Consider the following 11,237-nt stretch of genomic DNA (forward strand, 5'->3'; position numbering starts at 1 on the left):
GAATCGGGATCAGTGAGAATCAAATCATATAGCGAGCATGGGACACACTCCTATACAGTAGAGCCTCACACTTATACACACATGTGTACACATGATTCACACCACCGCTGCTGCTGTGAATCTTTATACCCGTGTTTGTGTAGGTGTGTGTGTAGGTCCGAGCTGCGTGTGCATATGCAACTGTGTGTGTATATTGTTCATGTTTCTCCGGATGTTATGTGTACGTCTGTGTGCCAGTGTGCATATGTGTGTGTAACCGTGTGTGTTGTGTCCCCATACATAATTAAACCAGTGTGAGATGATGCTAATGCCCCCATGGCAAGGCGGTGTCAGTGAACTAGGCACAGCTTATTTGCTCCCATATGGTTTCTGCTGTAATGCAGACCCCATTCTGTTGGATGTCATTTAATGAGCGCTCCTGCATGGCCGCAGCCACATATGAGGAGGACACCGAGGTCGGATAGAAAATTTCAACAGCCGCTTGCATAGATGTTGGAAATGGGAGGGGTGCGGGTTGTCCGGCCACACCGGCAGTTCTGGTCTCCTGGTTTAGTTCATATATGCATCGACTGAGTTCCTTTCACAGCACTTTGTATGGAGGTGGTGTACAGTTAGAAACCTTTCTTAACATCAGATTTTGACGTATTAATTGCATAGACCCACAAAACTGTGAGGAAGATGTGACATCTCCTACCTGGTAACAGCAGCCTGGAGGAGGCGACGCCAGAAAAACTGCCTTGCCTTTGTTAAGCGAGCCTCACACCTTAACAGCAAAAAAAAAAAAAAAATCATAAATGTTCAACAAATGTGCTTCTAAAACTTTATGGACCATTTGGCTGCTCGTTAAAAGCACTTGTGCCTGGGTTGGTGTATCATAAAGCATCTATCTGACAAACATTTTCACTTATCAAGTCACAAACAAAGAAAAGGTATGCATTTTTGAAGGTTTGTGTTTTTATCATTATTATAAGCTGCTGCATGAGCTTTTAGATATCATTTATAACCATTGTGGCATGGCAATCTGTTGAATTTTGGGCTGAGGTGGATTCCCCAGGCTATATGCTTGTATTTATCAATGTAGAATGAATAACATACAGTGATTTGATAAATTTCCACATTTTTCATGCATATTTTAATTATCCAGACATTTCAGTCACCTGGATAATCCCGTTCCAGATATTAATGGAGTTGACATTTGAAGTCACTTTGGCTGCTGTGGAGAAACATTCCATATATTCAGAAGCACACACACACACACACACACCTCTGACACTAGTGTTTATTCCCCCCCACCCCACCCCCATGCGCGCGCACACACACACACACACACACACACACACACACACACATACACACAATACTACACAGTTCAGTTCAACAGTGTATCACATTGTAAAAAAAATAGTAATACAAAATTGCAAGCAATTGGAGCTATATTATAAAAAAAACTTTCATTTTCTTTTTATTACAGTTGTGTCTATACAGCTATGCTTAGTCATTTGCTTTGAACAGAACTCAAACCCTGAATGCACACTAGATCTACAGGAGGCAGCTGCCTGGCAAAACCTACATCTAACTTTAGAGTAACTGGGGCTTTAGAGTAACTGGGGCGTTGTGATCACTGGAATTGAAGGAGAATTCAATTTTTTCTATAGTTCAGATGGACATAAATGCAGGAAACTGGCTTTAAATAGCTGAAATTGCTCTTATGCAACCTCCACTTCATATGGGAAACAAGCTTCTGTAATTTGAATGTGTTCATACATTAGAAAAATATTTTTCAAATATTGAAACCAGCAGTTGTAAATTGTTCTTCCTCTTCCAGTAATCACAATTATATTCACTTATGTATTTTTCCTTGTTTGCTTCACAGGTTATTGAATGAAACAACTACCCACTGAATGTCCAATATCAAACCAACTTCAGTCTGGTTTTTACGTGTGGGTGGACAAAGCAATAGCATTAGCATTAGCTGTTGTTGCCAGCTGGTGTAGCTGCATTGCATTCTGGTCTCTCTCCTGCTCCTGTGGGTGGACGATGGATTTCTCCCTGTATGATTGTTGAATGTCTCTTGGTGCAAAATGGCGGCTCTAGAAAGAAGCCCTCGCTCTTTGATTCTGAGGGACTGACACCAAAACCTGATGTTTACCGTTGATGTTTTAGATTGCTGAAAATTTTGCTTCAATTAGGCTACAGCTATCGTTGCCCAAGAGCTGAAGACCTGCAATATGGCCGCCGGAGGGTGAGTTAGCCTACATCACCTGAACGCTCTCCATAGACAACTTTTTATCTGTGGAATGAACAGGTTTGCCAGTTCTCTGAGTGGGCAGCAGTGAATGTGAGAATGGTGAACACACACACACATTTTCTCCCTCACACACACACACACCTTTCCAACAAACACTCTCTCTCACACAGACACACACAGGCAGAGTGCCAACGGGTTGCTGTTTGCTGCCTGTGGATGAGTTAATCCTCAAAGTCCCTTTGAATCAAATCACTCAATGTTGCTGCTGGCAGGTTAGCAACACACACATACACACACACCGATAGCACTATCATTGATTTCAGTGCGGGGACCAAAATGCAGACAAGGTGCATTTGGAATCCCTGGCAGGTAGCGCCGACTGTGAAGGCCGCCTGAATAATACGCAGAGTTCTTTTCTATCAGGCTCTGTTACTGCTCGCCGCGGCGCCGTGCCCTGACTTACATGCAGTCACCCGCCTGGAAAGAGATGATGGAGAGATAGATTGGCAGACAGATATATCGGCATTGTCATGTGAAAACCTCAGAACTCTGACTTCGGCGATTTTAACCTGAATTGAAGGATTACGCGGTTCTCTATGGCAGGGGCGTTGTTAGGATTTCAGAACATCCGGGGCTCAGCCCAGAGGAAGTCACAGAACCATATTCGGGGGGTCCGGGGGCATCGTCCCCTGGGAGAAAAATTTTAAAATTTCAACAGCAAAATGCATCAATCTGGTGTAATTTGACATGAACATGGGTGTAAATGAAGCAGCACAGTAAACAGTTTGAGCAGCACTCTGTACAGGCCAACAGTGATACAGTATATTGTAGTCTGTCTGTCTCTCTCCTCAGGCCTGCCTCCTGAATTCTTCTCTTGACACTTATTTGTCTCCTCCCCTCATCTCTCTTTGTCTCTGTCTCCTCCTCTCGTTCATTTCAGGTTTTGCAAAAAATGAACAGAGACACAGTCATCAATTAATATATAAAACTTTAAATGTATATGATATACAGTATGTGCTCCTCACTCCTCATCTGTCTCTTTACTGTAAAAAAAAGATCCAATCCAATCGTAATCCAGTGAGTTATATTTAATCAAAAGTTATATTTCTATATATTTCACTACCTATATCACTATATTATTACAACCTAATAGTGAGCTAGTTTGGTTTGTTTGTTACGTATGGAAACTTAACTTTAAGCATAACTCATTTTAAGAAGTAAATTATTTAACCTGTGATGTCCTTCTGTTAGGAAGCTGATATTTTCAATGCCACATCAAAGATCACCATGAAAAGCCTAATCCATTCTGAATGGCTGGAGGAGTCTACCAGCATAGTAAAATATACAGAGGCACAAATTAAAAATTACATTTTTAAACATTTTCTCACGTTTACGGGAAACAATATCTTAAGTTGAAAATAATGTTTCATGTGAAGAGAATTAGTTAAAATATATATATAAACATATAAAATATATAATATATATATATAGCCTATATATATATATATATATTTCTATAAAAGATAATTCGTTTTTGCATTTAATGTTCAGCAGCCCACATAAGTAGACCTGAATGGGAGGATTCAGTAACTAACTGACTAACCTGCTGACTGGAGAGAAATAGTAACATTTTGTTTACAGTGATCCAATATTATATTGAAGATGTTGAGCTAAAAAAAAAACTGCTGTAGCTTGTAGGCATCTAACCATGAAGCTATCAACCAAGTGTCAGTCAACTCGCCACCACACAGCTGCCTGATTTTTGCTGTCTTTCCAGATATGGATAATCAATCACTTGATTAAACTAACCTATAACATATCTTACCTTTCTTCCTCTTTTGAAAACGTGAAGAAGATCCATAACCTGTCTTTTCCTGACATTGTGTTTCCTGGCTGTAGCCTACCTTGCCTTCTCTGACCCAGACTAGGACCGACCGATTAAAATCATCCATAACGTAGCCTATTTCTTTAGTTCGACTCAAACTACAGGATGACAGATTGGCAGAGCCCACTACCAAACAGACACACTAGCAAGCAGCGACAGGTGAGTTTGATTTGTGTCCCGGCATGTACCTCGATGCACCCAAAGCCGGGCTTCAAAGCTGGCTCACGTAAAATAACCGGCCCGCTCTGACTACTAAGTCAAATTTTTTTTGTTTTGTTTGAGATCCGGGGCTATTCATAAAACATTTGGGGCTGTAGCCTCGGACGCCCAGGCCTAACGACGCCGCTGCTCTATGGGTTGAGAAGATTCTACTGCCCTTGGTCTTTTGAGACCTTTTCGAACCCTGTTGGAAAAATTCAAAAATACATGGAGGTGAAGCTAAACACAAGGCTGTTTTTCTTAGTTTGGAGATACAAGGTTTTCACCCGACAGTGACCATACGCATGGGGAGAACCTCTTATCGTTGCACATGCACCAAATATGTTTGGGTTTTTTTTTTTGTCTCGGTGTCACACCCGGACAAGCCATCAACATTTTCATTTTTTTTTTCTTTTTTTTTTTCAATACACATGATCATTTGTGACTCGGTCTCGGTGACAGTGTTGAGTGACTACTTAATAATACTCTAGATTTTCGTGACAGTGATGAAGTGGAACTATTTCTGTACCCTACTCTGCCATATGCCGCCCTCAGGAGAAAACCTCCCTTCTCCAACCGGTCAGCTTTGCAGCAATGTATAGAAAAGCCAGGCGATTCTGGCATTTTTGAAACTTTACCATGGGTTTTAATGGTTGGTCATGAAATATACCAATCGGGTAGAGTAGCGTGTACACGTTCAATTCCATTAAAAACGAGAAAAACCAAAAACAAGTTGGAGTTATGAGGTTTTCATGTGACAGCAGCAGTACGCAGCCCACCCTGCCTGCCTCGCCGTGATCGATGCCCTCACCGCCTTGGAGACATGAGCTTCATAGGAGAGACATCCGTTGTGTTAATACTGTATTTCAGCAATATCTCCCCTCCATCTGCTCACCGCCCTTCCTTTCTTTCTCGTCTTTTTTTTTTCTCGTCTTTTGCTCCCATGTTGTTTTAACATGGACATTTTTCATGACTCCGTTCTGCAGCGACGTTACGCGCCGTTTCAGTGTCCGGGCATTGGTTTGGTACATAGAAAAGGAGGGAAGGACGGAGGAGAAGAAGGAAGAGGAAGAAAGAACACCTGTGATATTATTAATTCGTAGTAAAATGAATAAAAATACATGGGCGTCAATGCCAAAATTTGTCAGTTTTCTCAATTCCTGATTTTTTTTTGGGAGATTCAAGGTTCTTGCAGGACACTGGCACAATACAGTATACATTCCAGTATATATTATGGTAATGTGTGGCATGTGATCAAGAAATGAGCTAAATTAAACCACAGTGTTGGGGAATATAGCCTGGGATGGGGGATTTGAGCACTAAACCAGCATATGTACTGTATTGTTATTGCCAAATCTTCTCCATTAATCCCTATTCAAATTCCTGCTTTTTGGGAAAATTGTTAACTGGCCATGTTAGACAAAAAAAAAAATACTACCAGAAGCAAGTAAAACATGCAATCCTGTGTATTACTGAACATATTCATACCCATATTGAGCTCATTATAAATTAATGTCTTGTTCTTCTTGCTCTTGGTATACTTGTGCATGTGAATACAATTCTTCAGATGCAGAAGATACACTAAGATGCTCTGTGCTTGGATTTAAACAGTGAACTCTATAGTAGCATATTGTGTGCTAGGTGTCATTCATACTAGCAATTATACCTTTATTAGATTTCCTTGGTTTGAGATGGAGCAACATGGAGGGCTGTGCAGGTTTCTCCCGGGGTGAATTCCTTCATAATCTCAAACTCACGAGGGGGAATATTCTTTATCAGATGAGCCAGTTTTAATGAACTTTCTCCAATGCTTTATCCATATTGTACATAAAAACGGATTTAATTGATGAACTCCACGTAAAAGCTTATTGCGAGTACGAGTTGCAACCGAGAGGAGTAATTAAACTTTAATATTTAAGCACTCTAACTTTTTTTGTGTGCCTCCGTCATCACAGCAGCCGTCGCTCCACTTGCTCCAGCCTCTTGTCTCCCCACTTGCACTCTCTATACACATCTCTATATGATCAACCTATGTCTATCTAAAGTCTAAAAATCACCCCAACAGCTTCTTTTTGCAAGGACAGGTGTTTATTGATTTTGTATTTTTAACCAATTGACGGGGCATTTTATTCAATCTGTTTGAACTCTGGATGTTGGCTGGGTAATGCGACCGTGAGATACCTGTTCTTCACTCTGGAGAAGCTAGGTTGGCTGGGTGGACAAAGCCATTTTCCCCATGAGCTGCCTCAGCAAGCGCAAACAGGCGAAATGTGAGTCATGGCGGTGTACCATGGCACTGATTAATCTGGCAAAGGTGGGAAAACAGCAGTCCCGGGATTCATCATTCAATTCTGCAAATAGTTTGATACCATGACAGGCTCAAACGCAAGAGATTTGGTCAGACGTAACTTCAAAAATCAAACAAATTGTGATTTCACATTAGCTTCCCTGGCAGGATTCATAGACCACAACACCAGGCTCTCAAGGGCGGATGGGGGGTAGAAACCACAGGACCCACACAGGAGGGAAAGTAATGGGCGGGCTGGTTGGAGTGGGGACTCATTATGGAGTCCTGTCGTATCGCCTTGGTTTGAGATGGAGCGACACGGAGCTAACAAGATGGCCATTTGGCATCATCTTGGCCATGGACATCAGCAAACCACAGGGCCACTCTGATACGCAATATGGGATAATATGGGATACTACTCTTTCTACTGTAGAAAAAGAAAATTCGTACATATTTTTACCAATGCACTTTTTACTTTAAGTTTGATCATTATCCCACAATGAAACTGCATAATATGTAATTCCCATCAAAGAACAGAACCATTTCAGGGAATAGCACCTCAGCACTAAGTATGAGTCCATATGGGGAGAACAATTTCTGCAGACGCTCATTAGCGGATTCATCAGCCAGGTGAACAAAGAAGAAATCAATCCTGACAGCGGGAAACCAAGAGGTTTCGTCGAATTTAATCTGAAATTATAATGTAATTACACTGTAATGTGGAATTAATCGGATGAACTTCTCTCTGATTTCCGCTTAAGGGATTGTTACACTAATCAATATGACAAACAGTGCATTTTCAATTAAACCGGATGCTTACGAGGTGGGATGCAACGCGGCTGTGGGGCAGCTGTGACGTCAAATGAAAGGAAAGGGAAATGTCAAACCCGAATGAATCTGTGCTAAAAATTATAACTTGACTGTGCGAGCCGGACACACAAACTGATCATGAATGATCACTGATCATGAAACATGAAGTGCGGTGGGCCTGAAGAAAACCCATCAGCTTTAGTGGCTGAGCTTCAGGGGACTCTGTTAGTGACTCCAGCAGCAGGCACTGCAGTCGTCCAGCAGAACTGTAAACAACAGTGCTGGTTATGAAGCACCGCAGTGTCGATGGGGTGCATACGGCCATGGCATGTGTTACAGAAGAAGTTGAGGTTACTACTTGACCTTGACTACAAGACCTTGCTAGTAATGAGGACTCTGGTTACATCTGGTTAAGTGTGGCAGTGGAAGGGCTGGTTCAAATTATTAAAGCTTTTGTTTAAGAAAAGTGGGCCATGTTAACACTCTGATGAATTTTGAAGTGGACTGTTCATTAAAGATGTGTTTATAATGTTTTATGGATCACATTGAGAATAATATCAGAAATTATATTGAAACATTCTAATGCTGAAACCCGACCCTCGTGGCTTATCTTATCCATTGCCGACTGGACACCGAGGCCTTTTGATCACTTTTTAAAATACAAACAGGCTTTCATCTAATTTGCTTTTAGCAACTTTAGATCTTGTTTTATGTTTATGCTTGTCTTGTTACCCTGTTTTTAATTCATGTGTTATTCATCTTAATGGCTTTTATACAATATTTAAATATTATGATGTAACTTGGTAAACAAAAGGCACTTAAGCTGCCTGATGTCCCGCCACAATCACCATGAAATATTAAACATAAGTTATGCTAATGATCCATTAAGTAAGCTAATTAATGCATTAATTAGCACGTATTTCTATGCCAACATACTTGTCTTAATGTGAACTCTATCTTAAAGCATCAAGGAGTTTCAAGAAGACTTTTCCTCATTAATATGCAAATTTATGCAGCAAGTTGCTCCAAGTAATGTCCATAATGTCCCGCATACTATGAGTCATGGTGGTGGGACATAACAAGTGCTATGTAAATGAAATTTAACATTGCTTTTTTTTTGGTGTTTCCTCGAAATACCTTAACTTATATAAATGAATTCTGTGAGCATAGTCACTTTCTGCATTACATTACAGTCACTCAAAAAAAAACCTTATAATTAAAATTTCCTTTTCTTTCCTACCTGTCCCCAGCAGATCGTCCGTGTGTGTGGGAGGTCGCCAAGGAAGTATCGGCGGGACCAATTTCCATTCCGTGTCCCACCGTGACACAAGCGGGAATTACTGTGACCTCCCACACTGATTGGCCGGGACATAATTTCCAGGCGTCCCGTAATTAGGATTGGAGTTAATCCCTCTCTATCTTATCCCCGCTGTCTTTTTTCCTTGTGAGAGCTGACCTCTATCAAAGATAAGGAGCGCACCTTCCTTCTCTTCCTTCTCTCTCTCTCTCTCTCTCTCTCCTCTCCGCTCACATGGAGACTCCTGAGCCGAGCTGATAAACCTCACTTTTGAAGAGACTTTTGTTGGACATCGTCTTTCTTCCCCCCCCCCCCACCCCTCTGTCTTTCTGATTGGTTGTCTCTCAGTTAATCAGTAGGTAATTAAGACTATCTCATGCTCGTCTCCTCCGTCGCTATCTTCCTCTGTCACCCTCTCACTCTATCTCGCTGTGTGAAAACTTGTCTTAACATTCCCATTCACTTGTGGCTGTTGACAAAGCCGAAAGGAAGGTCGCAGCACATTGAGCTAATTCTAGTAAGGTTTAAAAGTCAGAGTACAAGATAAAAAAAAATGCTTGGCTGAGCGTTTTTGCAGTATGTGCCACCTACAATGGAATTAACCTACTGTAGCTTTCATTGTATGATGAATCCACAGTCTTCTTGAATAGGAGGATGAATACAAGGATGGGAAATGTATTGGCCCACCAGCCTATGGCTAGTACTTTCTCAGCTGGAGTAGTGCAGCATTAGGTAATGGGAATGTGGTTTGATAGAAATGTTTTAGAGATGGACGCCAAATAAACTCCTCTTAACCCAAAATTGATGTGTGTGTGTGCATGAATGCATACATGTCTATTCTATGCATGAACCCATGCGTGTGCGCATTTGTGCATATGGCTTGTGCATGTGTGTGGATTTGCCCTTATCTTTTTTTGTGTCTGCGTGTGTGTGTGTGCGTGTGTGCGAATGATGTACAGCAGTATTAACCAGTGTGTCAGATGTTGCTCCCAGCTGAGCGAGGATTTAAAGTCAGCTTAATGAACAATGTAATTTCACTCTCTGCTCTGTCAGCACTGCACTCAATCCCTTTTTTACTGTCAGAATGAAGGTGCGGGCTATACAGTACTTTACCAACTTTTAATCTTGCTTTTTATGAGTGCAGACATTCCTTTTATTCCCGATTTAAAATGCTAAGCCATTGATTTTTCTGTATTCATTTACAGAACAATTGACGGTCCACCTCCCATAAAGGGAAATGCTCATGGACGGTCTAATGTTAACTTATGAACATGAACAAAGGCTTTTATAAAGAAGCAGATATTCAAGTACCACTATTCAAGTTTAATGTGAAAAGTCATTTAAATTATCATATTAATATTGTTTGTAGGGTGTCTCTCGTGGTGTGTGGGTGGTTGCATATGTGTTTGCAAGGGGGATCTGCATTTCAGGAGGTCAAAAATGCTTCACATGGCATTTCTGTAGAATAGCCAGCTGTTAACTAGTGCACTATTTAGAGATCAGCTGAACATGGGCCTTGACTATGACTTTGTCGTAGAAACGCTTCTCCTTTTTCCATTGTTTGATGTTCCTTCCGAGTATTGTCCTGGGACATTTGTTGCCAAAGTGACAACATTGTTATCCCTCCATCTAATAAGAAGTTTTTCTCCTTCAGTCAGTACCTCTGAGGTACTTCTGACAGATCTCTCAAATGCTTTCAATGGGGAGAAAGGGACATCAAACAAACGGTGTTGGCACACGGTCCCAGAGCATCCAAAGCCTCTTCTTGTCATTTCATCCAAAAGTGACAACGATGTGCAGAGATTGTCATTCTACATCCCTGTGGTAGTTCATCCTGTTCAGCAAGCCCCAATGCAGCAACTCGTCCCTGACCCAACCCAGACTTGGGTATGGCAGTGTGGGATACCGCATATGGTTCCATATGGTACATGCATGTTCTATATGTTGATGAGACTCCTCTGATGTACTGTTTGCAGCCATGTCGACCATAATATGCTATTATGCTTTCATCAACGGAGAGGCATTCGCTTGATGGAAGATCTTATTGGATTCATGGGAAGCTATGAAGATTGGCCTGACCTTATTAAAGGTCAGATTTTGAAAGATTTTGTGTTGTCAACAAATTGAAAGGTGGGGATAATTTCATTGATCCTTCGTCTCATGGCTCCTGATATACTCTCATTCTGGACATCTATATCCTGTGACCATAACATGTGGCTCCTGGGGACAGGGTTGTAGTCAGAAGTGTGAAGAATACCATAGAAACTCGGAAGCTCATCCATGGTCAGGTTCCGTTGCTTGCCCTTGGTCTGGTCATGTCTCTCAGTGTTGGAGGATATAACTTCAGGAAGACATCCTCTGGATCAGGGTTGGTTGCCTTGAAATGTTGTGCTGTAGTGGGTTCATAGATCACGTGTTCTGGAATATTGCTGCTGGCCTCTTTGATCTTCTAAAGGTATAGTCTTTATTTCTGACAATCTGCGGCTTTTCTCTTGATTGCATGGGTGAGGGG

The sequence above is a fragment of the Centroberyx gerrardi genome, chromosome 13, assembly GCF_048128805.1.
Source record: "Centroberyx gerrardi isolate f3 chromosome 13, fCenGer3.hap1.cur.20231027, whole genome shotgun sequence".
Classification (NCBI taxonomy): Eukaryota; Metazoa; Chordata; class Actinopteri; order Beryciformes; family Berycidae; genus Centroberyx; species Centroberyx gerrardi.